At 45.4% G+C, this 24,103-nt stretch overlaps 1 protein-coding gene across 1 annotated transcript in view; it reads left to right on the forward strand.

Moving 5' to 3' along the window:
• Positions 1-24,103, forward strand: part of SIPA1L1 (signal induced proliferation associated 1 like 1) — a 363,817-nt gene that overhangs the window by 112,691 nt on the left and 227,023 nt on the right. Inside the window, exon 4 of the mRNA XM_029058544.1 lies at positions 2,428-2,498. The gene's annotated coding sequence lies outside the window, so the exon portion shown is untranslated. The remainder of the gene's footprint in view (positions 1-2,427; positions 2,499-24,103) is intronic.

Here is a 24,103-nt window from a genome sequence, read left to right on the forward strand (position 1 = left end):
ACACATTCCCTGCCCACAGGGAGCTTACAGTCTAGAAGGAGAGACAGCCAGAAATAAATAATTTGTAATAGATAATTAATAGAATAGACAATAGATAATAGAAGTGCTGTGGGCAAATCACAAATGCCCAGAGGTCACAGGAATATTAACTGAAAGGATATGTTAATGATAATCATAATTGTGGTACTTGTTAAGTGCTTACTATGTGCCAAGTGCTGTTCTAAGCGCTGGGGTAGATAACAAGGTAATCAGGTTGGACACAGCCCCTGTCCCACCTCGGGCTCACATTCTTAATCCCCGTTTTGCAGATGAGCTATCCGTGGCACAGAGAAGTGAAGTGACCGGCCCAAGGTCACACAGCAGACAAGTAGCAGAGCTGGGATTAGAACCCACGTACGTTGTCTGACTCCCAACCTCGTGCTCTTTCCATTAGGTCACCTTGCCAATGGAGTGTGCATTGTAAGGAAATGTTAAATGAGCAGCCAAGCAATCACTAGTATCTGTTGAGTGTCTTTTGTTTGGAGATTGATATACTAAGTCCTTAAAATTCTGCTATAGGAAGCAGTGTGTATAAATATTGCCTAGCCTCTCTCCTTTCCCCATAGAGAAGCAGCGTGGCTCAGTGGAAAGAGCATGGGCTTTGGAGTCAGGGCTCATGAGTTCGAATCCCAGCTCTGCCACTTGTCAGCTGTGTGACTGTGGGCAAGTCACTTACCTTCTCTGTGCCTCAGTTCCCTCATCTGTAAAATGGGGATTAATACTGTGAGCCCCACGTGGGACAACCTGATTCCCCTATGTCTACCCCAGCGCTTAGAACAGTGCTCGGCACATAGTAAGAGCTTAACAAATACCAACATTATTAGAGAAGTAGCGTGGCCTAATGGTTAGAGCGGAGGTCTGAACGTCAGGAGGTTCTGTTCTGCCACTTATCTGTTATGTGACCTTGGACAAGTCACTTGACCTCTCTGGGACTCAGTTCCCTTATCTGTAAAATGGGGATGAAGATCGTTTGCCCCACGTGGGGCAGGGACCGTGTCCAACCTGATTAGCTTGGATCCACCCCAGAGCTTAGAACAGTGCCTGGCCCCGATTAAGCACTTAACAAATGCCATTAAAAAAATTAATATTTCATCATCTCCCCACGCCTCAGCCTTCTGTCCGACTAACTCCTCTGGCACACATCTACCAACGCTGTTGAACTGTCCTCTCCCAAGCATTTAGATCGGTGCTGTGCATACAGAAAGTGCTCAGTAAATACCATTGACTGATTGAGTGTCACTGAACTGGGAAGGGAAGGCAGAAGTTTTTGGAGCAAATGACTTGTCCCTCCGGAGAGACCCTCCAGGAGAGGGCAAAATCCGGGGTCTTCCGGGAAAATAGTCTCCATGACGTCTTGGTCTAACACGTGAACCACCGTGAACGTCTCTGTTACCGGCCCAAACAGTGGCCAGGTACTGCAGCCGTGAGGCGCCAGTGTTGAAGCTGCCCGGCTGGCTTTAGTCAGGTGACTCGCTGCCTGAAGTTGCCGATTTTTCTGATTCGTGAGGGAAGCAGCGGGGCCTAGTGGCTGGAACCCCGGCCTAGGAGTCAGAGGACCTGGGTTCTCATCTCTGCTCCTGCACACGTGTGCTGGGTCACCTTGGACAACTCACTTCACTTCCGGGCCTCAAGTTGCCTCATCTGCAGAACGAGGAGTCAATACCTGTGCTCTCTCTTACTTTTTTAGTCTTTAATGACGTTTGTTAAGCTCTGACTGTGTCGAGCACTGTTCTAAGTGCTGGGGTAGATGCAAGGTAATCGGGTTGGACGCAGTCCCTGTCTACGTGCGTCTCACTGTCTAAGTAGGAGGGAGTAGGATTTAATTCCCATTTTACGGTTGAGGAGACTGAGGCATGGGGAGGTTATGTGGTCTGTTCAGGGTCACGCAGCAGAGCCCATGGTAGAGATGGGTTTAGAAGCCAAGTCCCCCGACTCGCAGGCCCAGGCTCTTTTCAGTAGACTATTCTGCTTAGAAAGTGAGCTGCACGTGGGATGTAATTATCTCGTATCCACCCCAGCGTCTTAGGACGGTGCTTGGGGAAAATGGAAAGTTTAACAGGGTTTGCCCTATTTAACAAATACCATAAGCTTAAACCCTGTTTAAAATATGCCGTAAAAAAAAAAATTAAGTACTTACTCTATGCCACGCTTGTGCCCATTGCTTTCAGAGATCATTTTACCATTGGCTGAGCTCATAGTACAGTGCTCTGCACAAAGTAAGCGCTTAACCGATCCCATAGAGCGATCAATCTAATGAGTCGGCGAGGAGAAAGGCGACCCATACTTCCTCAAGAAAGAGTTTTTCAAACTCCGCCTTTGCCACTGGATGTAATTCGTCAAACATTCTCAAGGACAAGAGTCTCAAATAGCACTTTCTCTCACCCGCAGGCTTCTACTGACCATTCCGCGTCCGACCCGAGAGACAGGAACCACAGTCAACACCCGCATCCGGAGAAAAGGTGGGTTTTGCCATTTTGTCCCAAATTCTCATCTGGGATTGATTCTTTGAAACACCTGTCGGGTCTCGTGGGAGCGACTTCCGGGAGCTGGGCTAACCGGACGAATAGAAGTGAAACCTCGGTTTTAAAAACCGAAGGGATCCGTGAACTCTGTCGCGCTGTCTGACCTGAAAGCAAAGCGGCATCAAATTGATAAGGCTACAGATCGAGTTTACAAATCGCTTTAAATGCATCGGATAATACCACCGGGAGACAAAACTGTCCCCGGAGAGAGAGAGGGAGAATGAAAAGTATGTGTTGAATTATTCACCAGCCCTGCAAGAAAGGGAAGGGGAATCACAATATAAGACACACCCTTGCCTAGCCCTGTTAAGCTTTCTGGCTTTCCCAGCAGAACTCTGAATACTGTTGACACCAACTAGGTAAATTATCTACATTTCACCCTCCCAAGACCCCTTAGCACACTCTGTCTAATCCAAATGGGCCCTCACAAATCCTTGGGTGGAAAAGGAGAACCCTATCGTATATTTGCAAGTGATATTTGGCTAGTAAATACTTATTTTGCCAAGCGGTTTAGGGTTGTTTTTTTCTGAATTTAATGACCTCCTGCCACATTGAGATTTCACATATCATTTTAATGTCATTTTCTAACCTGGCTCTGCAGGCTCACCACCCTTAATTGTTTTCTCATCTTTGATCCGAATCCCTCTTGTTGCAATTTTAAAACCATTTTGCCTTTCTAAAGCAGAGTTGGAGAACGGGCCTTCAGCAGTTTCTTTTCGAGGGTAAATAATCCCTAACCCCTTGTAATCTGCCTCTTAGATGGTCTTTTTCAGTCTCTTTAAGCATTTTTTCTTTCCTCCGAAGTCTTTTAAAAGTGCCTCATCCTTGTTAAATTTTGTCAATCAGGGTATTCTAGGATAGCTCTGAGCACTATCAAAGCCTTTAATTTTCTGAACAAGATAGGTATAACTCTTTTTTCGGAAAGCTGGTCCTTTTTTTGGTTGTTTTCCATTCATTGATAATGAAAAGCACTTTATTCTGAACTAAGGGAAAAGTACTCATTCATTCATTCATTCAGTCAGTCAGTCAGTCAGTCATATTTATTGAGCCCTTACTGTGTGCAAAGCTCTGTACCAAGCTCTTGGGAGACTACGATATAATAGTAAACAGACGCATTCCCTGCCTACGTGGAGCAATATTCCTATCCTATGAACAAACTTGAGGTGACATTTAAGTCGGAGTAGAAGCTGCACGGCCTAGTGGCTAGAGCACGGGCCTGGAAGTTAGAAGGACCTGGGTTCTAGTCCCGGGTCTGCCACGTGCCTGCTGCGTGACCTTGGACAAGTCACTTCACTTCTCTGGGCCTCAGTTACCTCATCTATAAAATGGGGATTAGGACCATGAGCCCCGTTTGGGAAAGGGACTGTGTCCAACCTGTTTTGCTTGTATCCACCCCATCGCTTAGTGCAGTGCTTAACACATAATAAGCAGTTAACAAATGCCAGTATTACTATTATTATTAATAATAATAATGATAAATTCATTCAATCATTTATTGAGTGCTTACTGAGTGCAGAGCTCTGTACTTAGTGCTGGGGAAAAGACAGTATAACAGTGAACAGACACATTTCCTGCCCACAATGAGCTTTCAGTCTAGAGGGAAATTGGACGCCTGCGGGGAATCCTGCAAAATCTGAGAATTCTGCATTATTTGTCATTCGTTCAATCGTATTTATTAAGCACTTACTTTATGCAGAGCACTGAGGTAAGCGGTTGGGAGAGTACAGTACAAAAATAGAGACAGTGCCTGCCTACAACGAGCTCACAGTCTAGAGGGGGGAGACAGACATCAGTACAAATGAACAGAAATCAATATAAATAAATAAAATGACATATATACATAAGTGCTCTGGAGTGGGGAGAGGGGGGAAGAGCAAAGGGAGGGGGTCAGGGTGACGCACAAGGGAGTGGGAGGTGAGGAAAAGTGGGGCTTAGTCTGGGAAGACCCCTTGGAGAAGATGGGCCTTCAGGAAGGCTCTGAAGCTGGGGAGAGTAATCGACGGTTGGATTAGGCAAAGGAGGGCGTTCCAGGCCAGAGGTAGGATGTGGGCCAGGGGTCGGTGGCGGGATGGGCGAGATGGAGGCCCAGGGTTTCAGTTTCCCTGTCAATTTGGCGGAGTTATAATCCTTATCAGTAGAGTTAGCTTCACGTTGTTGATTTATGGCATTTATTGGACGCCTCTAAACTCCCACCCTGGGCAAGGCAGTTGGCTCAAGGTTCACGTGGGGGATGACGGCGGGGTTTGGTGCCCATCCATCCCACCTTCTCTGTCCCCCGGGATTCTCTTGGATTAGCGGGAGGTCCTCTGGGGACCCCTGAACCTCTACGGCGTTTCTCTCACGTGCTCCGTGCCTCTCTTTCCCGTGGACACGGTCCCCGCGCTCATGGAATGGACCATCTGGAGCCGGAGACTGACATTTGCATAGGAGGAAGTAGCAGGGTATAAAGATGCTTAAATTGGTGCTGTCAGATCCTTGAGACCCGGAAGGAAGAGTAGTCGAAGGGTAGGGGGTGGAAAAACGAGAGATGAATTGCTACTACTAAAAATAATAATGGTATTTAAGTGCTTACTGTGTGCCAAGCACTGTGTTAGGCGCTGGGGTGGAAGTGTTTAGAATGGTGCTTGGCACATAGTAAGCCCTCAACAAGTACCATCATTACTATTATTATTATTATACAAGCAAATCAAGTTGGACACAGTGTCTGTCCCGCGTGGGGCTCACAGCTTCAAGCCCCATTTTCCAGATGAGGTAACTGCGGCACAGAGCAGTGAAGCGACTTGCCCGAGGACACACAGCAGACATGTGGCGGAGGCAGGAGTAGAACCCGTGATTTTCCAACTCCCAGGCCCAGGCTCTATCCACTACGCCATGCTGAAATTTGGGGCCTCTCCTCCAAGGAGCCTTCCCTGACTAAGCCCTCTTTAACCTTTTCTCCCACTCCCTTCTATGTCGTCCCGACTTGCTCCCTTTATTCATCCCCCCTACCAACCCCACAGCACTTGTGTCCGTATCTGTCATTTATTCATTTATATTAATGCCCTTCTCCCCCGTAGACCGTGAGCCCATCACTGGTCAGAGATTGTCTCTGTCTGTTGCCAAATTGTACATTCCAAGCGCTTAGTACAGTGCTCTGCACATAGTAAGTGCTCAATAGATACCGTTGAACGAATGACTAAGTTTGTTGTGATCAGGGAGTGTGTCTACCAGTTTTGTTCTATTGTCCTCTCCCTCGTGTTTAGTACAGTGCTCTGGTTCGACTCCCGGCTCTGCCACTTGTCAGCTGTGTGACTGTGGGCAAGTCACTTAACTTGTCTGTGGCTCAGTTACCTCATCTGGCAAATGGGGATTAACTGTGAGCCTCACGTGGGACAACCTGATGACCCTGTATCTACCCCAGCGCTTAGAACAGTGCTCTGCACATAGTAAGCGCTTAACAAATACCAACATTATTATTATTAAATATGATTGTCTGACTGACTAGGTAAGGCCTCTTGGAGGAGTCCCTTCCTCTGCTCCTGATTACTGACTCTAAGAGACTCAGCTTTCTCCTTCCTGCGTATTTACACTCCTTTGCCCACCGCTCCCCAGCTCACACTCATTTCCTCAACTACCACTTCAGCCCCTCTTTACATACTCTACATTTTGTGAACTCACATCCTCCCGTAACACTTGTGCATTTAAGCACGCATTCATCAGCATATCCACTCGTTCCTCTCATAATAATAATAGTAATAATAATAATGGCGGTATCTGTTAAGCGCTTACACTGTGCCGCTAAGGAAATGTGTCTGCTGATTGTTATAATGTACTCTCCCAAGCGCTTAGGAAAGTGCTCTGCACACAGTAAGCGCTCGATAAATACGATAAAGTGAATGCTAGCTAATCAGGTGGAACACAGATCCTGTCCCATGTGGGGCTCCCAGTCTTACTCCCCCGTTTTACAGGTGAGGCAACTGAGGCACAGAGAAGTGAAGTGACTTACCCAAGGTCACACTGCAGATAAGTGGTGTTGGGATTAGAAACCAGGCCCTTTGACTCCCAGGTCCATGCTCTATCCACTAGGCCATGCTGCTCATCTGTTAACTATTTCAGTGCTCGCCTTCCCCACTTGTCTGTAAATTCCCCATCTTGTCTACTAACTCAGTTATACTCTCCCAACTACTTAGTACAGTGCTCTACACAAAGCAGGCACCTAGTACATCATATGGATTGATTGAGTAATGTCCAATTGATCAAGGAGGATTAAGAGAAGTGGTGTGCCCTAGTGGTTAGAGCGGAGCCTGGGTTCTTATCCTGGCTCTGTCGCTTGTCTGCTGTGAGACCTTGGGCAAGTCACTTAACTACTCTGGCCCTCCTTTACCTCATTTGTAAAAAATGGGGATTAAGACTCTGAGCCCCATGTGTGACACGGACTGTGTCCAACCTGTAACTACCCCGGCACTTAGTACTGAGCCCGGCACATAGTACGTGCTTAACAGATACCATGGAAAAAAACAGTTAGGCTAGAGTTCAGCTGCTTAGATTTAACCCAAAAGAGCTTTCTGGAGCTCTAAATTTACGTGATCTCAGTGGCAGAGCGTAGAGGGTAAAGTCTAAGTTTCCTAGAAGTCAGAATCGAATTCACGGAAAGAATTGGGGGCAAGTGGGTGATTTTAACTCCTAGAAGGAATGGGGACAGCTCAATCATATTTACTGAGAGCTTACTATGTGCAGGGCAATGTAGTAAACGCTTGCGAGAGTCCATTACCACAGAATTAGCAGACATATCCCCTGCCATATATGGAGCTTCCAGTCTAGAGAATTAGATCAGGGTTCTTTAAACAGGTGCAGTGGGGTTGAGAAATGATTTCTTTAGGAAGGGAGAGAATTGAGCTCGTTCGAAGCTGAGGGAAGGAAAACTAGGAAAGGGAGAAGAAGTGAGACAGAAGGGTCAAATGGAGTATGTATTAAGCTCTGTGAGGGAATGAAATCTGCAGCCCCCGCAGAGCTGATGGATTTTTAAGCCCACACTATGTTCAGGACACCTTACTAATCACTGAATTCTTTTTATTCTGTTGTGGTTCTTCAGTTCACAATTGAAGCTGATGTTGAGTTTGCATCCATGAGTGAACTTATTGTTTTTTGTTTTAACTTATGGCACTCGTTAAGCGCTTACTAGGTGTCAAACACTGTTCTAAGCGCTGGGGGTAGGTATAAGTCAATTAGAGCGGACACAGTCCCCGTTCCACTTGGGGTTCACGGTCTGGAATAGGAGGGAGAAAAAGTACTGGATCCACATTTTACCGCTGATGAAACTGAGGCCCAGAGAAGTTAAGCGACTTGCCCAACGTCACACAGCAATAAATTGGCAGAATCGGAGTTTGGAGTCAGGTCTTTTGCCTCCCAGGTCTGTATTCTTTCCATTAGGCCATGCTACTTCTCTTTGAGAGAATCTCTTGCCCACATTGTCAATGAAAATACAGTATCGCTATTCTAATCTCTGCTCTTCACGTGAATCTGAACAAACCTTGTTCAGACACCAGTAGTTTTAAGGGGAAAGAAATTGATAATAATTATGGCACTTTCTAAGCACTAAATATGTGCCAAGCACTATACTAAGCAATAAGGTCGATATAAGGTCATCAGGTTGGACACAGTCCCTGTACCACATTAATCCCCATTTTAGAGAAGCGGTAACTGAGGAACGGAGAAGTGACTTTTCCCAGGTCACACAGCAGACGAACGGAGGAGCCGGGATTGGAACCTTCTGATTCCCATTATCCACTAGGCCACGTTCCTTCTCATATTCTTGGAGCTTTCAAGCTTGTAGGGAGGACGTACTTTCTTTTGGCCATCGTTCTGACAGTTGTCTTTTCCAGTCCATGATTAAAGAATTCATTATCAAGGAAACAGTACTGCTAAAAATGTACTGCTTTCTTCATGTAGGAAAATAGCTACCCTAGGATGCGAATGCTGACTTAGGCACGGTATATTCTGAGCACTCCTATGGAGAAGTAGAATCTGGCATCTCCGGGAAAGGCTGCTAATGAAAGGAGCCCAAGGGGAAAGAGAGGCAGCATGACCTAGTGGATAGAACATGGGCCTGGGGGTCCAAAAGTCTTGGGTTCTAATTCCGGCTCCATCACTTCATTCAGTCCTATTGAGCGCTTACTGTGTGCAGAGCAGTGTACTAAGGGCTTGGGAGAGTACAATACAACAATAAACAGACACATTCTCTGCCCACTACGAGCTGCGTGACCTTGGATAATTCACTTCACTTCTCTGAGCCTCAGTTCCCTCATCTGTAAAATTGGGATTGAGACTGTGAGCCCTATGGGGGACAGGGACGGTGTCCAGCCTGATTTGCTTGGAAGTACCTGGTACGTAGTAAGCGCTTAACAAATACCACAATTCTTCTTTTTCTTCTTCTGAGACGATAGCACCAAAGAGAACGGTGTGGTTGAAACTCTCCTTAATGATCTGCTACATAAGAGAAATTCCCGAAAGTCAGTATTGTTGGCTGATGTTTGAGATGTTTCTCTTAGCCTTCTCAGGAGCTTTCCATTGCTGTTCTCTTCAGAATTCAGAAATTGCCCCCTTTTCCACCCCCTCTTGGTTTTTTTTTCCATTCAGTTTCAACATATTCAAATCATGCTTAGAAAAATAGTTTGATATCTGCGGTTGTCGTTGCTCTTGGTAACAAGCAGCAACAGTTTCTGGACTATGTAAATATAGCCTTAATTCAAATTCTGTATGCTCTGGGGAGACCAGCTATTTAACTTCCCTCTCCTCAATCCATTTCAAATAATGATGATGATTGTGGTATTTGTTAAGCGCTTATTATGTACCAGGCACTACTCTAAGCGCTAGGGTGGATACAAGCAAATCAGGTTGGACCCATTCCCTGTCCCACCTGGGGCTCACAGTCTCGCTCCCCATTTTCCAGATGAGATCCCTGAGGCCCAGAGAAGTGAAGTGACTTGCCTAAAGTCACACAGCGGACGAGTGGCGGAGGCGGGATGAGAGCCCGTGACCTTCTGACTCCCAGACCCAGGCTCTATCCACTAGGTCATGCTGCTTCTTTTTAGTACTTGCAAGCAAAATAGAATAACACTACATTTTTCCATATTCACCGATGAAATCATTTTGTGTGTGTCTGGTTGCTACTCATTATGGCCGATGGATTTTGTAGACATAAAGTGCTTTGTCAGAATCATGGACTGGCAAAACTCTGCCCCCTCCCCACCTCCCACAAAGACTTTTTGGAGGCATACCTCCTCCAGGAGGCCTTCCCTGCCTGAGCCCTCCTCTCCTCTTCTCCCACTCCCTTCTGCGTCACCCTGACCTGCTCCATTTCTTCATCCCCTTTTCCTAGCCCCACAGTACTGATGTCTGTATCCATAATTTTATTTATTCATATGAACGTCTGTCTCCCACTCTGGTCTCTAAGCTCGTCGTGGGCGGGAACGGGTCGGTTATATTGTTCTGTTGGACTCTCCCAAGCTCTCAGTCTGGTGCTCTGCCCATGGTAAGCGCTCAGTAAATGCACTTGACTGCCGGACTCACTGATAATCAGATCAGGTCCCAGGTCCACATGGCGCTTGAAGAAATGGAGAGCCACCTATCTCATTCCCTTTTCTGCAGGTGAGCTGTTTAGCAACAGGGATTATATCAACCATCTCTATTGTATTGTAATAATAATAATAATTATGGTACGTGCTATGTGCCAAGCACTGTTCTAAGCGCTGGGGTAGATACAAGGTAATCAGGTTGGACACGAGCCCTGGCCCACATGGGGCTAATGGTCTTCACCCCCATTTTACAGAGGAGGTAACTGAGGCCCAGAGGAGTGAAGTGACTTGCTCAGGGATATACCGCAGATATGAGACGGAGCCAGGATTAGAACCCAGCTCCTTCCGATTCCCAGCCTGGTGATCTATCCACTAAGCCACAGTTAGAGTTTGATGATCTTGCTGTCATATATCCTGCCTCTTCGAATGGAGGATGTCACGCACGTCTGTTGTGTGGCCTTGGTCAAGTCACTTCACTGGGCCTCAGTTACCTCCTCTGTAAAATGGGGAATAAGACTCTGAGCTCCATATGGGACAGGGACGGTGTCCAACGTGATTAGCTTGTATCTACCCCAGTGCTTAGTTCAGTGCCTGGCACATAGCTAGTGCTTAACAAACACCGTATAAAAAAGAAACTGTTTTTTGCCTGACCCTACCATCTTGTGGATATTGGCAGCAGAGATGAGGGTAAGCAGGCTGGGTAAAGAGACATTTTTTCCTGCATCGGGGTGGGTAGGGGAGAAGAGAAGCAGTGTGGAGTATGGGCCTTGGAATCAGTGGGACCTGGGTTCTAATCCTGAATCTGCCACTTGTCTGCAGCGTGACCTTGGGCAAGTCAATCCACTTCTCTGAGTCTCAGTTCCCTCAACTGTAAAATAGGATAAAGACTCTGAGCCCCATGTAGGACAGGAACTGTGTTCCAACCCGATTTCCTTGCATGCACCCCCTCGCTTAGTTCAGTGCCTGGCACAGGGTAAGCGCTTAAATTCCACGATTATTATTATTATTATTATTATTTTTGAGGAAATTACCTGTTGGTGTGAGGTGGGTATGGGTATTCAAGCAGGTCATTTCGGGAACATTTAGAGAAGCAGAGTGGCCTAGTGCATAGATCACAGGCATGGGCATCAGAAGGACCTGGGTTCTAATCCTGACTCTGTCACTCGTCTGCTGGGTGACCATAGGCAAGCCGCTTCACTTCTGTGGGCTTCAGTTAACCTCATATGTAAAATGGGGATTAAGACTGTAAACCCCTTGTGGGACAGGGACTGTGTCCAATCTGATTAGCTTTTATCTACCCAGCATTTAGGACAGTGCTTGACACATAGTAAGAGCTTAACCAACACCATTATCATTATTAAAAATAAAAATGACAGATATTTAATCTTTTTCCTCTAGGGCTATTGATCCTCTTCGTTCCTGCACTCTAACGTCTTGTTTGCTTTCAATTCTTTCTCATTCAGGTGCTCATTTTCCAAGCTGTAAATAGTGTAGGCCTTCAAATTTCATATTATTAGTGTTATTATTTCCTCTCAAGGGTGTATAAACTCTTGGCCTCTTCCCTGCTCATTGGCATTTCCCTCAAAGAGCTGGCATCCATCGGTGGTATTAATTGAGCACTTATTGTGTGTGGTCTCTAGACTATAAGCTAGTCTCCAAACTGTAAATTCATCTCTAGACTGTAAGCTAATCATGGGCAGAGAATGTCTTTTTCTTGTTATTGTTATATCACATGCTTGTTATATCAAGTGCTTAGTACAGTGCTTTGCACCCAGTAAGCGCTCAATAAATGTGACGGAATTAATATTGTACTCTCCCAAGCACTTAATGCACTGAAGGGCTTACTTAATACAATGCTCAGCACATTGTAAGTGCTCGGTAAATACTATTGGTGGATTGAGTGATTGATTGCAGAGTACTATATACTGAGCGCTTGGGAAAGTACAATACAATAGAGTTGGTAGACATGATCCCTGTCCTCAGTGAGTTTACAGTTTACAGGGGGAGATAGACTTTGAAATAAATTACGGAGGGGGGAAATAGAGTTTAAGGCTATGGATATAAGTCCTGGGGAGCCGGGGTGAGTATCTAAATGTTTAAGGGGTAATCAGTCAATCACCTGTATTTATTTATTCATGCAATCGTGTTTATTGAGTGCTTACTGTGTGCACAGCACTACTCTAAGGCCTTAGGAGAGGACAACACAACAATAAACAGGCACATTCCCTGCCTACAACAAGCTTACGGCCTAGAGGGGGAAACAGCCGAGAGCGTACAGTCTCAGCCAGGAGGGAGGAAATGAGGACTTAGGGTAAGCCTCTTGGAAGAGATGGGATTTTATGAGGTTTGAGACAGGGAAGACTTTGGACTTAGTAACTACAGGGAATTACTTAGATAAAGCAGAGCCTCCCATGTAAATCTCGTTAAAATGACCAATCATATCTGTGAATCTGGGACTCACCCAAGCCGAGAATGACGAAATATGTCTTCAAGTCTCAATATTAAAAAAAAATGGTTCATTCATTAAATCGTATTTATTCAGCATTTACTGTGTGCAGAGCACTGTACTGAGCACTTATTCTTTGATGGCATTGAACATAAACCATGTGGCAGGAATGCTTTGGGGATGTTGAGTCCTGACTCTATACCAGGGTCAATGATTATAAATCAATCAGTCATTGGTATTTAAGTGTTTACTATGCGCAGAGCACTGTATTAAATGCTTGGAAGAGTACACTATAACAGAATTAGCAGAAACGTTCCCTGTCCACAATGAGCTTGCAGTCTAGAGGGGAAGACAGATATCAATGTGAATAAATAAGTCGTTTATAGGACATGATTTAAAGCTATTTACATAAGCGCTGTGGGATTGGAGGTGGGGCAAATAGCAAATATCCAGAGATGTCAGATATATGTGCAGAGATGACGCCAGAGGGAGGTGAGGGAAAAGAGGGCTGAATCGGGGAAGGCCTCTAGGAAGAGATGCACCCTTAGTAAGGCTTGGAAGGGGGAGAGAGTGGGGGTCTGGCGTCTATGGTAGGGGGTTGGGAGTTCCAGGTTAGGGGAAGGACGTGGGAAAAGGGGTCGGCGGTGAGATAGACAAGATCGAGGCGCAGAGAGTAAGCTGGAGCTAGAGTGGAATGTGCGGGCTGGGCTGAAGTAGATCAGTAAGGTGAAGTGAGGAGGCAGGCCGAGTGACTGCGTTAAAGCCGATGGTGAGGAGTTTCTGTAGGACGTGGAGGTGGATGGGCAACCAGTGGAGGTTCTGGAGGAGTGAGGAGTCATGGACTGAAAGCTTTTGTAGAAAAATGATCCGGGCAGCGGGGTGAAGCGGTGTACTGGATTGGGGAGAGACGGGAGGCGGGGAGGTCAGCGAGGAGGCTGATGGCAGTAGTCAAGGTGGGATGGGATAAATGCTTAGATTAACGTGATAGCAGTTTGAATGGGGAGGAAAGGGCGGATTCAGCCCGAGCTCATGCAGATGATATAAGTAAGTTAGATACCCCGATGGATCAGTGATAAGCTCTTCTAAAAGTGAGATTCATTCACTCATTCATTCAGTTGTATTTATTGAGTGCTTACCAGGTGCACAGCTCTGAACTAAGAGCTTGGGGGAGTACAATAGAACAATCCACAGAAATAATAATAATGATGATGGTATTTAAGCGCTTACTATGTGCCAGGCACCGTACTCAGCACTGGGGTAGATATAAAGCCATCATGTTGGACCCATTCCCTGTCCCACATGAGGCTCGCAGACTAAGTAGAAGGGAGCAGGATTTAATCCCCATTTGACAGATGAGGTAACTGAGGGACAGAGAAGTGAAGTGACTGGCTCAAGGTCATACAGCAGACATGTCACGGAGCCAAGATTAGTACCCATGGCCTTCTGACTCCTGGCCCGGGTTCGAGCCACTAGGCCATCCCTGCCCACAATGAGCTGACAGTCTAGAAGCCTAGAAATCTTCCTGCAAGGGTTCTTCTGCAGAGTTCCAGTAGTTGGAACAAAGAAGTGACTCTCCAAAGTCTGATGTCAGCAGTGAATGAGCTCTAGGCAGTAACCTCGCTGGGGATAGAGATCATGCCTACCAACTCCTCTGTCTTGTACTTTCCCAAGTTGTTATTGTTATCAAGCGCGGTCAAGTCATTTCCGATTCATAGCGACTCCTTGGATATAGTTTCTCCAGAACCTCCTGTCCTCTGCCATAATCCACAAACTTTCTAACGCTTCTTCCGTTATCATTGTTATGGTCTAGCTGCTGGTCTGCCTCTTCCCCATTTTCCCTGGGTTTTTCTAGCAACTTTCCCAAGTACTCAGTGATAATTTTGGTATTTAAGCACTTACAATGTCCCAGCTACCGTATTAAGCCCTGGGGCAGATAGAGGCCAATCGGGGCAGACACAGTCCCTGCTCAGCATGGGACTCGCAGTCTTGATCCCTGTTTTACAGATGAGAGAACTGAGAGCCAGAGGAGTGAAGTGACTTGCCCCGGGTCCCACAGCAGACAAGTGGCGGAGCTGGAGTTAGAACCCATGGACCTTCTGACTCTCAGGCCCGGGCTCTACCCACTAGGCCACCCTGCACGGCCCTGTACACAGTAAGCACTCACTAAATACCAATCCATCAATCAACCAATCAGTAGTTTTTATTGAGCACTTCCTATGCGCAGAACATTGTTCTAAGTGCTTGGGAGAGTACCATACAGCACACTTTGCAGACACGTTTTCTGCTCTTGACGAGCTTTCAGTCAGAAGAGGAGACAGAAATTGATATGAATGAATAAATAGTTCCCAATATATATTATGTAACATACAGATAAGTATATAGGTGCTTTGGGGTTGAGGGAGAGGTGAATATCGAATACCAAATATCATCAATTGATTGATGCGCATTTCTCTGAAATAATACCTGTAAGTCATTCATCAAGGCGTGGATTTTTCAAAGCCGTCAAGACTCTGATGGGAAGCAGTGTGGCCTAGTGGATAAAGCAAAGGCTTTGGGACCCAGAGGACCAGGGTTCTAATTCCGGCTCTGTCACTTGCTGTGTGACAATGGGCAAGTCACGTCTCTGGGCCTCGTTACCTCATCAGTTAAATGGCGATTAAGACCGTGAGCCCTATTTAAGGACATGGACTATTTATTCATTCAATAGTATTTATTGAGCGCTTACTATGTGCAGAGCACTGTACTAAGCCCTTGGAGGACTGTGTCCATCTGGTTAGCTTGTATCTATCCCAGTGCTTAATAGAGAAGTAGCATGGCACAGTGGAAAGAGCCCGGGCTTGGGAGTCAGAGGTCATGGGTTCGAATCCCAGCTCCGCCGCTTGCCAGCTGTGTGACTTTGGGCAAGTCACTTCACCTCTCCGTGCCTCAGTTACCTCATCTGTAAAATGGGGATTAAAACCGTGAGCCCCACGTGGGACAACCTGATCACCTTTTATCCCCCAGCGCTTAGAACAGTGCTTTGCACGTAGTAAGCGCTTAACAAATACCACCATTTATTTTATATAGTGCTTGGCACATGATAAGCACTTAAATCCCATAAAAAGGGCTGATCCAGTAGTCAAGGCGGGAGATAATAAAATCCAGAGTTTATGAATACTTGGTATCCCAATTTTCTTCCTTTGCCCTCCCTATTCTTCCAAAGAAAGACCGGTTTTGATCTCAGAAATAAAATGACGATTAATATTCGTATTCCTATTCAGTTAAACTGCCTTCAACCAATTATGCAATCTGAACTAAGCACAAGGTGTTTAGAGTCCGGAGTGAGATTATTTGCAAGTCGACGTAAAGGGGTACAATAAGATTTAAACAAGTGGAGGATATTCATTCATTCGATTGTATTTATTGAGCGCTTACTGTGTGCGGAGCACTGTACTAAGCGCTTGGGAGAGTACAGTACAACATTAAACAGACACGTTACCTGCCCGCAATGAGCTTACAGTCTAGAGAGGGTGAGACAGACAGTTAATATAGCTAAATAAATGGCGTATTTGTACTTAAGTGCTGTGGGGCTGGGAAGGGGGAGAACCAAGGGAGCAAGTCGGGGGACACAGAAGGGAGTGGGAGCAGAGGAAAGGGGGGGCTTGGTTAGGGAAGACCTCTTGGAGATGTGCCTTCAATAAGGCTTTGCAGTGGGGGGGAGCGTAACTGTCTGTGGGATTTGAGGAGGAAGGATGTTCCAGACAGAGGCAGGAGGTGGGCGAGGGGTTGGGGCGAGGTAGGTGAGATCGAGGCCCAGTGATAAGGTTAGCACCAGAGGAGCAAAGTGTGCGAGCTGGGTTGTAGTAGGAGAGTAGCGAGGTGAAGTAGGAGGGGGCAAGGGGATGGACTGCTTTAAAGCCAATGGTGAGGAGCTTTTGTTTGATATGAAGGTTGATGGGCAACCCCTGGAGTTTTTTGAGGAGTGGAGTGACGTGTCCAGAACATTTTGGTAGACAAATGATCCAGGTAGCAAAAAGGAATATGGACTGGAGTGGGGAGACAAGAGCTTAGGGGGTTAGCAAGGAGGCTGCTACAGTAATCTAGGCGGGATTGGATGAGGGACATGAATTAATCAATCAGTGGTATTTATTGAGTACTTACTGTGTGCAGAGCCCCGTACGAAGTGCTTGGGAGTGTGCAGGGCTAGCGTTAGTAGACCCATTCCCTTCCTAGAAGCAGCTTCAATCCTTAGGTGTCTTAATATGTATAGAGACGATCGGGAAAAAAGCCTGGTCCTTGGAGGAGTTCAGGAAACTAAATCTAAGGTTAGCATTCCCATGCCCAGGGTAATCATTACTCATTGCTTTAAAAAAAAAAGTTTCATGATTCATAACTTTCACTAATTCGGAGGGATTTTCCCTGTAGTTCAAATTACTGTGATTTTGCTGTACTTGTATTAGCTTAAATTTTGCCACTGGTGAGGGCTGGTGAAAAGGGGGTATTAACAGTTTCCAAGAATATGCATGCCATGAGAAGATTTATTCAAATCGCCCAAAGTCTGTGTGATAATGAAAGGATGTGCTTCAGGAACCTTGTTTTTATGGTATTATTTTCTCATCTGTCAGCTAAAATAGGTCATTTTCTCTCTTAACAATAAAATGAAAATATAGCCAAGCTACTAATCTGTGACTTCATTTCATATTAAAGGATTAATTTTCATGTAGCAAAAAGCAAAGTTGGAAAAACATCAGGTGCTTTGAGTCTTTGTGCCAGAACTCTTTCCAGGGGGTCATTAGTATTCAGAAATCCTTCTGTTCTGTTCAAAAAGCAAGAAGTTCTTTTTAAAATGGCAGGGGAAGGGGGCTTCGTGGGGGAGGGGAGGACTAAGATGAAAAAAACCACTCCAAAACAAGTCTCACCTGCCTATGATGATGATAAAACACAGAGACCAAAGAAGTTCTGGGAACTTTTGCATTCATGTTCGTGTGCTAAATTTATGTTCAGAATAGTTTCCAGTTGGGGGAATTTATCTCCCTCTCGACCGTCAGCTCCTTGTGAACAAGGAATGCATCTGCTAACTCCGTTGTGTTGTACTCTTCCCAAGTGCAGGAACTGTGTCCAACCCGATTTGCTTTTAGCCACCCCAGCGCTTAGTGGAGTGCCTGGCCCAAAGTAAGCACTTAACAAATACCACATTGATTATTCATTCATTCAATAGTATTTATTGAGCGCTTACTATGTGCAGAGCACTGTACTAAGCGCTTGGGATGAACAAGTCGGCAACAGATAGAGACAGTCCCTGCCGTTTGACGGGCTTACGGTCTAATCGGGGGAGACGGACAGACGAGAACAATGGCACTAAACAGCGTCAAGGGGAAGAACATCTCGTAAAAACAATGGCAACTAAACAGAATCAAGGCGATGTACAATTCATTAACAAAATAAATAGGGTAATGAAAATATATACAGTTGAGCGGACGAGTACAGTGCTGTGGGGATGGGAAGGGAGAGGTGGAGGAGCAGAGGGAAAAGGGGAAAATGAGGCTTTAGCTGCGGAGAGGTAAAGGGGGGATGGCAGAGGGAGTAGAGGGGGAAGAGGAGCTCAGTCTGGGAACGCCTCTTGGAGGAGGTGATTTTTAAGTAAGGTTTATTAAGTACAGTGCTCTGCACGTAGTAAGTGCTCCATAAATACCACTGATTGATTCTTCTGCGTGACCTTGGGCAAGTCCCTTCACTTCTTTGTGCCTAAGTTTTCTAATCGGAAAGGTTGGGGTGTTGTCAATATCTCTTCTCCCTCCCCCTTAGACCGTGAGCTCCATGTGGGACGGGGACCATGTCCGACCTCATTATCTCATGTTTATCCCCAGTACAGTGCTTAGCACATCGTAAGATACCGCAATGGTTATTACCCTCTCGAACATCCCCGCTATTGCAAAGTCATGAGCATGTAACTGAGGTTTAAAAAAAAAAAAAGTAAATGTCGAGAATGGCTAATGTTCTCATGCGGCATGTGACACCTGAGAAGCAGCGTGGCCTAATAATAATAATGATGATGGTATTTGTTAAGCGCTTACTGTGTGTCAGGCACTGTACTAAGCACAGGGGTGGATACAAGCACATGGAGTTGGATACGGTCCCTGTCCCATGTGGGGCTCACAGTCTCAATCCCCATTTCACAGATGAAGAAACTGAAGCCCAGAGAAGTGAAGTGACCTGCTCAAGGTCACAAGGCAGACAGTGAGAAGCAAAATGGCGTAGTGGGTAGAGCACGGGTTTAGGAGTCAAAAGGTCATGGCTTCTAATGCCGGCTCTGCCACTTGTCTGCTGTATGATCTTGGGCAAGTCACTTTACTTCTCTGGGCCTCAGTTACCTCATCTGTAAAACGGGGGTTGAGAAGGTGAGCCCCACGTGGGACAGGGACCGCATCCAACCCGATTCGCTTGTATCCACCCCAGCGCTTAGAATGGTGCCTGGTACATCGTAAGTGCTTAACAAATACTATCATTATTATGTGTCATTACATGAGTTATGTCAGGCACTTGACTTAATGAGAACTCTTCAGATTGTGAAGTGAAAGATGTTTCCTTTTAGACTGTTTTGAATTGCTAAAATCTAGGCCTGATTTTAAAATCTGATCAGATACACAATTTCTGGTTTGTAGATTCAAAGCTTCTTAATAAGACATTCCATCCTACTTATTGAGCGCTTACTGTGTGCAAAGCGCTGTACCAAGCGAACTTTCATGTGATCTCTGTAGGCTTGTAATGGTATGGATGAGAGCAAAAATTTTGGGATGCGATTAGAGGCTGGGGATTATAATGTATCATAATCCTTAATACTTGTATCGACCTTAATATTTCATGTGCTAAAGAAGGCTAAGGGGAATATCAGAAAGCGACTTTGGAACTGCCCCCGGTGCCTAAGACCAAAGGAACCATTAGGAAATATCTAGTTGACTGCAGTCAGTGCTTGGGAAAAGACATGATTGCTGTTCTTAAGAAACGTGGCCTAGAGCACAGGTCTGGGAGTCAGAAGGACCTGAGGTCTGGGAGTCAGAAGGACCTGGGGTTCTAATCCCGGCTCCGCTACTTGTCTGCTGCTGTGTGACCTTGGGCAAGTCACCTGACTTCTCTGGGCCTCAGTTACCTCATCTATAAAATGGGGATAAAGATTGAGTCCCATGTGAGATCCGCACTGGGCCCTACCTGATTGGTTTCTATCTCCCCCAGTGCTTAGTACAGTTCTTGGCACATAGTAAACACTTAACAGATGCCATTTAAAAAAAAAAAGAGCTCACATTCTAACAGGGAAGACAGACATTAGTAATAATGATGTTTGGTAGGCATTTACTACTAGGTGCCAAGCATTGCAGTAAACACTGGGTTAGATAGAAGATAATCAGCCGGGCCATTGACTGCATGGAGCTCACAATCCAAGTAATATTAAAGTATTTACTGAGAACGGTATCGGAAAAAAATAGTCACCTGTTCAGTTGACTATGTGTGCGTGAATTCTGAGGATGAGGATAATAAAAGCAATGATAATAATTGTGGTATTTGTTAAGAACTCCCTATGCCAAGCACTCTACTAAGCGCTGGGGTCAATACAAGCTAATCACGTTGGACACAGTGTATGATCCACATGGATCTCACAGTCTTGATCCTCATTTTGCAGATGAGGAAACTGAAGCCCAGAGAAGTGAAGTGACTTGCCCAAGGTCACACAGCAAACAAGGGGCGGAGTCGGGATGAGAACTCAGATCCTCCTGTCTCCCAGGCCCGGGCTCTAGCCACTAGGCCATGCTGCTTCTCAGCCCTTCAGGGTTTCTAAGCACCTTTTTTTTTCTTTAATAAGAAAAACAGAAACTAAGAGATTTTAATCTTCAAATGTTAAGAGAGCAGACAGGAATCTGATAAGCTTTGTTTTTTGTGAATGACGGAAAGTTGCATTGAATTAGCTTTCAATCCATGCTGATGGCTAGAGAGAGGAATTCGGGATGGCAAAGTCTGAATCATCATTTTCCCGCTCCTCAATTTCCCCAAATGCCTTTCTTTTCTTTAAAGATGCTTACTTTCCATTCATTCCTTGTACTCCTCCCCTTAATATTTTTATTTCCATAAATGACATCCAGTTCCTTTCTCCCTTCCCCCGCAACTAGACCCAGCTCTATTTCATAAGAGTCCTGGTAGTTTCAAACTCTTCACCTTGAAAAATCCTTATTACCCTTCCTCCCTCTTAAACTCTGAGTCCTCCTGTGGGCCCGGGATTATGTCTGACTATCTTGTATCTACCCCAGCCGTTAAATCTTTGCTGGGTATATACGTGTGTCGTAAACACCATCACTGAATGCCTCCTTGAATTCAAATAAGAAATCTATAGAAAGCAAGCACGGGCCTGGGAGTCAGAAGGACCCGGGATCTAATTCTTCCTCTCCCACTTGCCTGCTGGGTGACCTTGGCCAAGTCACTTCACTGGGCCCGGTTACCTCTTCTGTAAAATGGGGATTAAGATTGTGAGCCCCATGTGGGACAGGGACTGTGTCCAACTTCATGACCTTGTAAGCAAGGGCTAGGGAGTCAGAGGTCGTGGGTTCGAATCCCTGCTCTGCCACTTGTCAGCTGCGTGACCTTGGGCAAGTCACTTAACTTCTCTGTGCCTCAGTTGCCTTATCTGTAAAATGGGGATTAAGACCGTGAGCCCTACGTGAGACAACCTGATTACCTTGTACCTACCCCAGCACTTAGAATAGTGCTTTGCACATAGTAAGCGCTGAACAAATAGCAACATTATCATTATTATTATCTACCCCAGTGCTTAGACCAGTGCTCGGCACATAGTAAGCACTTAAACACCACTGACAACAGCATCATCTACCCCAGAGCTTAGACAATGTCTGGCTCATAGTAAGTGCTTAACTAAGGTCATTTAAAAAAAAATTGTTTTTTAATACTACTAATAGTATTGGTGGTATTTGTTACCAATGATGATATTTGGTACTGGTATTTGCCTGACACTTAGTAAGAGCTTAACAATATCATTTAAAAAAAAACTAGCCCATTTTTTAGATAGTTAAGAGATTGTTTTCCACGTTTAGATTTGCAAACATTTTGCTGTATTTTCAAAATTTGCATAGATAAAGTTGGACCAAGTGCCAGGCAGGATTTGCTCATTCTACATTCTTTCCAGGCGGGCCTCAACATTACTTCAAACAAACAAACCAAGTGGATGCAAACCCAGAAAGAACTCTGTTCTTTGATCAGCTGTATTGTCTTGAAAAAATAAATAGCTTTGTCTTGGGGGAGATAAAGATGCCCTAACATTCTTGAGACAACTTGGGCAATTTCATAGGGCTTTATCTTCGAGCACATAAATAAGCAAAGCACAGAGTAGAACAAGTGAATGGTGGAGAAAGCAGCATGGTCTAGTGGAAAGAGCTCGGTCCCGGGTGTCAGAGAACCTGGGTTCTAGTCCCGGCTTGGTCGTTTGCTGGGTGACGGGGGGATGTCACTTCACTTCTCTGGGCCTCAGTTCCCTCCTCTGCTAAATGGGGATTCAGTACCTGTTTTCCTTCCTACTCAGACAGTGAGCTCCATATAGGCTGGATGTCGACTGAACTGACTGTCATGAATCCGATGATGGTATTTGTTAAGCACTTACTATGTGCCAGGGACTGTACTCAGCGCTGGGGTCAATACGAGCAAATAGAATTGGGCACAGTTCCTGTACCATGTGGGGCTCACGGTCTCAATCCCCACGTTACAGATGAGGTAACCGAGGCCCAGAGAAGTGAAGTGACTTGCCCAAGGTCACACAGCAGACAGGTGACGGACCCGGGATTAGAACCCATGAGCTTCTGACTCCCAGGTCTGTGCTCTATCCACTATTCTAACATTCTCTAACATAACGATATACAGTACACTATGCTGTATAACAGTACAGTATACCCGAGTTGGAAGACATATTCCCTGCCCATGACGAGTTTCCCGTGTCGAGGGGGAGATGGCCATTATTATAAATAAACTATGGATATGTACGTGAGCCCTGTGGGGCAACTATGACTTCTGCATCCGTATCAGTCCATCCATCGATGGTATATATTGAGCGCTTATGTGCAGAACACTGTACTAAGCACTTGGGAAAGCACAATACAACAAGTTTACAGGCTAGAGATGGGAGACGGGCATTAATATAAAAGAATAAATTGTAATCTCTAATGTAAAGATATGTGCCTAAGCACTGTGGGGTTGGGAATTGGGGGCGAATATTAACTCCTCAAAGGTCACAGATATAAGTGAATCGGTGATGCGGAAGGGAGAGCGAGGTGGGGGAAAAAGGCTAATTTATACCCTAATTACGAAAATTACTTCCTAAAACTTCTGGTTGAAGACATACAGAAATATATTCCCCCACATATTTTCATAGGCCAGAAAGCATATAAGCGTAACTGAAACGAATACACTTCTCCACAGCATAAAATGGCAAAGAATGAGAGCTTCGACTAAGCAAAGCCAAGTACCTGTTCAGTCTTAAAACGTGAAAGGAGGGAAGCTCGAACTTGGGATCCTTCAGTGGGCTGTTGGTTTGTCGCCTATTAACAACGCACTCTTTTCGTTTTTCCCATTGTCTGGTTAAAGCCCAAACTCCTGCTTAAATTAGCAGGAGAAAAACCAACAACCTTAGAGAACCCGGGACCCAAATCTACAAGTGAAGAGAAAGCTGAAGTTTCTAGATTACCCGTTGATTCTTTGCAAGTTTCAGCTAAGGTTTCCCAAGACCCACTCCCCCACCCCTTCACTGTCTCCTTCACTTCGTTTTTTTTCTTTTAATTTTTGCTAATAGAGACAACATGCTGCGTTCGTTGCCGTGGGGATAAGCAAGATCACTTCACAGAGTAGAAGAGTGTGATGAATACTGACTTAGGAGATTCAGCCTATTTATAACGCGAAGAATCTTCATCCTTGCCTATGTTCTCACCCCGGGGCAGCCTTTAAAATTCATTCATTCATTCAGTCGTATTTATTGAGCAGTTACTGTATGCGGAACACTGTACGAAGTGCTTGCGTAAACACAATACAACAGTAAACAGACATATTCCCTCCCCACAGCCAGTTTACAGTCTAGACCTTAAACCCGATCCTTTAACATTTTACAAAGAGAGCCAAGTGAGAAGCGGGTTGGAAGCAGTGTTGCCTAGCAGATAAAGTCTGGGCCCGGAAGTCAGAAGGACCTGTTGTCAGCTGTGTGACCTTGGGCAAGTCATTGAACTTCTCTGTGCCTCAGTTACCTCATCTGTAAAATGGGAATTAAGACTGTGAGCCCCACATGGGATAACCTCTTTACCTCGTATCTATCCCAACGCTTAGAACAGCACCTAGTAAGCGCTTAACAAATACCATCATCATTATTATTCATTCATTCAATCGTATTGATTGAGCACTTACTGTGTGCAGAGCGCTGTACTAAGCGCTTAGCACTCTACTGAGCACTTAGCAGTGTACTAATATTAATAAAAGGGGGATTAAGACTGTGAGCCCCATATGGGACAGGGACTGTGTCCAGCCTG

The sequence above is a fragment of the Ornithorhynchus anatinus genome, chromosome 1 (genome assembly GCF_004115215.2).
Source record: "Ornithorhynchus anatinus isolate Pmale09 chromosome 1, mOrnAna1.pri.v4, whole genome shotgun sequence".
In the NCBI taxonomy this organism is placed as follows: Eukaryota; Metazoa; Chordata; class Mammalia; order Monotremata; family Ornithorhynchidae; genus Ornithorhynchus; species Ornithorhynchus anatinus.